Source organism: Callithrix jacchus, chromosome 20 (assembly GCF_049354715.1).
Source record: "Callithrix jacchus isolate 240 chromosome 20, calJac240_pri, whole genome shotgun sequence".
In the NCBI taxonomy this organism is placed as follows: domain Eukaryota; kingdom Metazoa; phylum Chordata; class Mammalia; order Primates; family Cebidae; genus Callithrix; species Callithrix jacchus.
In genome coordinates, this window is record NC_133521.1 from 4,181,167 (window position 1) to 4,186,500 (window position 5,334).

At 45.0% G+C, this 5,334-nt stretch overlaps 1 pseudogene; it reads right to left on the bottom strand.

The window, feature by feature from the left end:
- Positions 1-2,069: 2,069 nt before the first annotated feature.
- Positions 2,070-3,818, bottom strand: LOC100412603 (syntaxin-binding protein 2 pseudogene; annotated as a pseudogene).
- Between the last annotated feature and the right edge of the window lie 1,516 nt (positions 3,819-5,334).

Sequence of the window (5,334 nt, forward strand, 5' to 3'; positions counted from 1 at the left end):
GAATTTTATGGAAAGACTTTCTGCATCTTTTGAGATGAACATGTGGGGGTTTTTCTTAGTTCTGTTTATGTGATGAATCACATTTATTGATTTGCATATGCTGAACCAGCCTTGCAGGAATAATGCTTACTTGATCACAGTAGATTAACTTTTGATGTGTTGCTGGATTTGGTTTGTCAGTATTTTGTTGAGGTGTTTTTTTTTCTTTTTTTGAGACAGAGTCTCGGTCTTCTCGCTAGACTGGAGTGCAGTGGCACAATCTCTGCTCACTGCAACCTCTGCCTCCCAGGCTCAAGCAATTCTCCTGCCTCAGCCTCCCGAGTAGCTGGGACTACAGGTGTGTGCCACCATACCCAGCTAATTTTCTGGTGTTTTAGTAGAGATGGGGTTTCACCATGTTGGCCAGGATGGTCTCAATCTGCTGACCTCGTGATCCACCTGCGTCGGCCTCCCAAAGTGCTGGGATTACAGGTGTGAGCCACCACGTCTGGCCTTTGTTGAGTTTTCTTCATCTGTGTTTATTAGGATAATGGCCTGAAATCTTTTTTCATTGTATCTTTGCCAGGTTTTGGTATCAGGATAATGTCGGACTTGTAGAATGAGTTAGGGGAGAGTTTCTTCTCAATTTTTGAACAGTTCCAGCAGAAATGGTATCAACTATTTTTTTGTACATCTGGTAAAATTCAGATGTGAATCCATTTAGTCCTGGGATTTTTTTTTTTTTGGTTGATAGACTATTATGCCTTGATTTCAGAGCTCATTATTGGTCTTTCTGGGGATTCAATCTCTTTTTCATTCTGTCTTGGTAGGGTGCATATGTCCCAGGAATTTATCAAATTTTTCTTGATTTTATGTGCATAGAGGGGTTCATAATATACCCGGATGTTGTTTGTATTTCTTTGGGGTTAGTGACGATATCCACTTTGTTGTTTCTAATTATATTTATTTGGATCTTCTCTCTTTTCTTATTTGTTAGGCTAGCTAATAGTCTATTTTATTAATTTTTTCAAAAACAAGCTTCTGGATTCCTTGATATTTTGAATGGTTTTTAACATCTCAATTTCAAAAGAAGGCCGAATAGTTAAGGCAATTATAATGAAAAAGAACAAAAGTGGAGGCATCACATTACCTGACTTCAGACATACTACAGTAACCAAAACAGCGTGGTACTGGTACACAAATAGACACATAGGCCAATAGAACAGAATTCAGAACCCAGAAATAAGGCTGCATACCTACACATATCTGATCTTTGACAAAACTGACAAAATGAGCAATGGGGAAATGATTTTCTTTTTTTTTTTTTTTTTTTGAGATGGAGTTTCACTCTTGTTACCCAGGCTGGAGTGCAATGGTGCAATCTCGGCTCACCGCAACCTCCGCCTCCTGGGTTCAGGCAATTCTCCTGCCTCAGCCTCCTGAGTAGCTGGGATTACAGGCACGCGCCACCATGCCCAGCTAATTTTTTTTTTTTTTTGTATTTTTAGTAGAGATGGGGTTTCACCATGTTGACCAGGATGGTCTCGATCTTCTGACCTCATGATCCACCCGCCTTGGCCTCCCAAAGTGCTGGGATTACAGGCTTGAGCCACCGTGCCCGGCCGGAAATGATTTTCTATTCAGGAAAGAGTGCTGGGAAAAGTGGCTAGCTGTATGCAGAAGACTGAAAATGGACCCCTTCCTTACACCATTTACAAAAATTAACTCAAGATGGAATAAAGACTTAAATGTAAAACTCAAAACTATAAAAATTCTGGAATACAATGTAGGCAATACCATTCTGAACATAGAAATAGACAAAGATTTTATTATGAAGGTACCAAAAGCAAAAATTGACAAATGGGACCTAATTAAACTAAAAAGCCCTGTACAGCAAAAGGAACTATTAACCGAATAAACAGACAACCTACAGAATGAGAGAAATTTTTTTGCAAACCACATCTGACAAAAGTCTAATATTCAGCATCTATAAGAAACTTAAACAAATTATTATTATGTTTTGGGGGGGCAGAAAGACGGGAAGACTTTATTTCTCTGGAAACAGAGGGGTAGGGGGCGGGGGCCAGGGGTCAGGGCAGGGGAACTTTCTCCAGCTTCTGGTCCAGCCTCTTCCGGTCATACAGGAAGCGGGTTGGGGTGAGGATGTGTGAGGACCCAATGAGCCCCGGTGACCTCTTAGGCGGCCCGCATCTCCGACATGGCCACGCCGCCCATGACGTAAACTGTGAGTCGGGCGCCCGCCCGGGTCTCTACGCCGGCCTTGTTCTTGTGCCAGTGACCGAAGCAGGGACTGACAGTGGCCTGAGAGCTGGCTGCAGTGGTGGGGTCGGTATGAAGGGCCACAGCTTCCTAGCCAGCCGGTCCTCCACGGCGTCCTCCATCACGTCCTTGACGACTGGGGTCCAGCGGGACAGCTGATAGGTGGGCTCCATGCACTCCCTTGGCTCCTGCCGGCTGGAGGCCCCTGAGCCCCCGGGGTTGGTGACAGTGCCTCCCAGCTGCTCCAGGTTGCGGATGAGGCTTCTGTTCACCTACACGTTGGCATGCTGGATCAGCTTGGCCAGGTTGTCCTCACGCCATTCCGAAGGAGGATGTAGAGCAACGGGACCCGGATCTTGTCATAGGCAGGCACCGCCGCATCCAGCAGCACCTGCAGGATCAGCTTCATGGAGTCCTTGATCTTCTCCCGCTTTGCATGGGAGCCCTTGGCCAGGTCCTGCTCCACACTACATGGCTTCTCTACCGAGCCCTTGAAGTGCTTCATGCAATCATCCGCTAGATGCAGGTGAGTAGAATACTTGTTCAGCTCTTTCTGGTACTGCAGCATCTTTTTCAGGATGTGGGACAGGTCTTCAATGTTGGGCTTGTCTGTGCTCAGCCTCTTGCTCTCACAGAAGGTCTTCAGGAGCTCTGTGACCTTCTTGGACACATCTGCTATGTGCATGTGGCGAAGATCCGCGCACAAATCCTCCTCTTCATCCAGCAGGATGGCCTTCTCCCCTGCCTCACACAGCCCATTAGTCTCATATCTGTATGTGTCCTGCTCTATGTCCAGCAGATCATAGGCCGTGGCCTGAAATGTGAGTTCATGCAGCAGTGGGGAGACGGGGTCGGCTGCCCAGTCCATGATGAGCAGCTGTGAGCAGGTTTTCTCTGGGCCCTCGCCCAGACTGGGAGTGTCTGCCTTGAAGGCGTTCAGCTTGGCCAGGATGGCGCGGGCCAACTGGGCTGTGTCCTCTGGGCCCTTGCGGTAGCGGATGGCCGGGTACTCCTGCAGCGTGGCGCACAGTGTGGCAATCTGTTGGGCCAGCGCTTCGAGCTGCTGCACGCACTCCCCTTCCCAGAAGGGGCAGTAGAGGTTGTAGTTACTGTGGGGGGCATCGAGGGAGAACACCTGGGACTCGTAGGGGAGGAAGGCAAGGTGAATCTCCTTCAATGTCTTCACCACTTTTGCCAGACCAGAACGACCCAGCTCACTGAACAGGGGCTCGGGGCAGGTGTCGGTGAAGAAGATATGGGCCGCTTTGTAGGTAAAGGTCCAGGTCCTCCAGAAGTCTGCGATCAAGGCCTGAACTGACTTCTCTGTGGGGCTAAACAAAGGGCCTACAGGCTGGGAATGAGTTCCCCCCATTTGTTGATGTCTTCAACAATGGTGATGCCCTCAGCTAGGATGTCTGACATTTTGCAGCAGGAAGACAAGATGCGCATGCTTGGGTGATCCGTGATCAGCACCTTCCACTCCTCATCCTTCTTGACACTCCAGATAACTCCGCTCGGAATTTTTCCCCCACCACCGCCTTCAGCATCGAGGGCGCCATCTTTCCAGAGGGGCGCCGACCAGTCAGAATGGCTATTACTAAAAGTCAAAAAATAACAGATGCTGCAATATTTTAGAGAAAAAGGAATACCTATGTCCTGTTGGTGGGAGGATAAATTAGTTCAACCATTGATGAAAACTGTGTGACAATTTTTCAGAGACCTAAAAGCAGAACTACCATTCAACTTAGGAATCCCATTACTGGGTATATACCCAAAGGAATATAAATCATTCTGTAGTAAAGACATATGCACGTGTATATTCATTACAGCACTATTCACAATAGCAAAGATGGAATAAATCTAAATGCCTATCAATGGTAGAGTGAATAAAGAATATTTGGTATGTATACATCATGGAATAGTACGCAGTTAGGAAAAAGAATAATATTATGTCCTTTGCAAAAACCTAGATGGAGCTGAAGGTCTTTATCCTTAGCAAACTAACACAGAAACAGAAAACCAAACACCACATGTTCTCAATTATAAGTGGGAGCTAAATGATGTGAACACATGTAGGGGAAAAACACACCCTGGGCCCTACTGGGGCGTGGAGATTGGACAGAGGGAGAGGATCAGGAAAAATAACTACTGGCTATTGGGCTCAATACCTGTTGGAAATGAACGTTGAGCTCTAAAACTGTTTTTTATGGTGTTGAGATGTAAGTTCCCCATGTCATACTAGGTGTTGTTTCCCGTGTTTTCAAAAGTTGATGGATTGGGGGTGTTGCGAGCATTGGGAAAAGAAAACCGAGGTGGCTTAATGTTGCTGTGTTTCAGCAGTTGAATGTTTTTATTATTTATCTGTGTTTTTCTTTGTATGATTATTTGGTTAGTATTTAATATCATGGAGTGCTCTGTCTTCTCCCAAAATGATGTGTATTTAACTTAGGAAAGAAATGTAAAGTTTGGTAAATACGATGGGTCATGAAGGTGCAGTGAGACTGACTCCATCCTACATTCAGGGATAGGCCATCCCTCTCTGACAGTGAAAAGAGACACTATCTTTACACCATAGTACCACACAGGGCTAGAGCTTCCCTGAACCAGCTGGGGATTGTTACCTAGACCCAATGTTGTTTATTAAATCTTGTGGCTTGAAATATTTACTGACTGAATTGGATATCTTAGTCTAGGTTACTTTTTCTGACACACATAATTGAATCGAATGCATGATATATATTTTAATTTTTTTAATTTACCACTTTATTTCAAGTTATTCTACTAAGCTCATGAAATATTTTACTATTTCATAACAGTGAGTTTATGGCATATGCATTCTAAGATTTAATACATTGTTTCTAGGGGAGGTTGAAATATAGTATCCTGAATCTTAAATATTATAGAACTTTTAAACAATTTGGCTTAGTTGGAGAAGGCTGTGGTATATTAAAGGATGTTATGTATTCCACATTACTCCTTAAGAAACAGATTTTCAGGCTTGATGTGGTGGCTCATGCCCATAATCCCAACACTTTGGGAGGCTGAGGCAGGAGGATTGCTTGAAGCCAGAAGTTT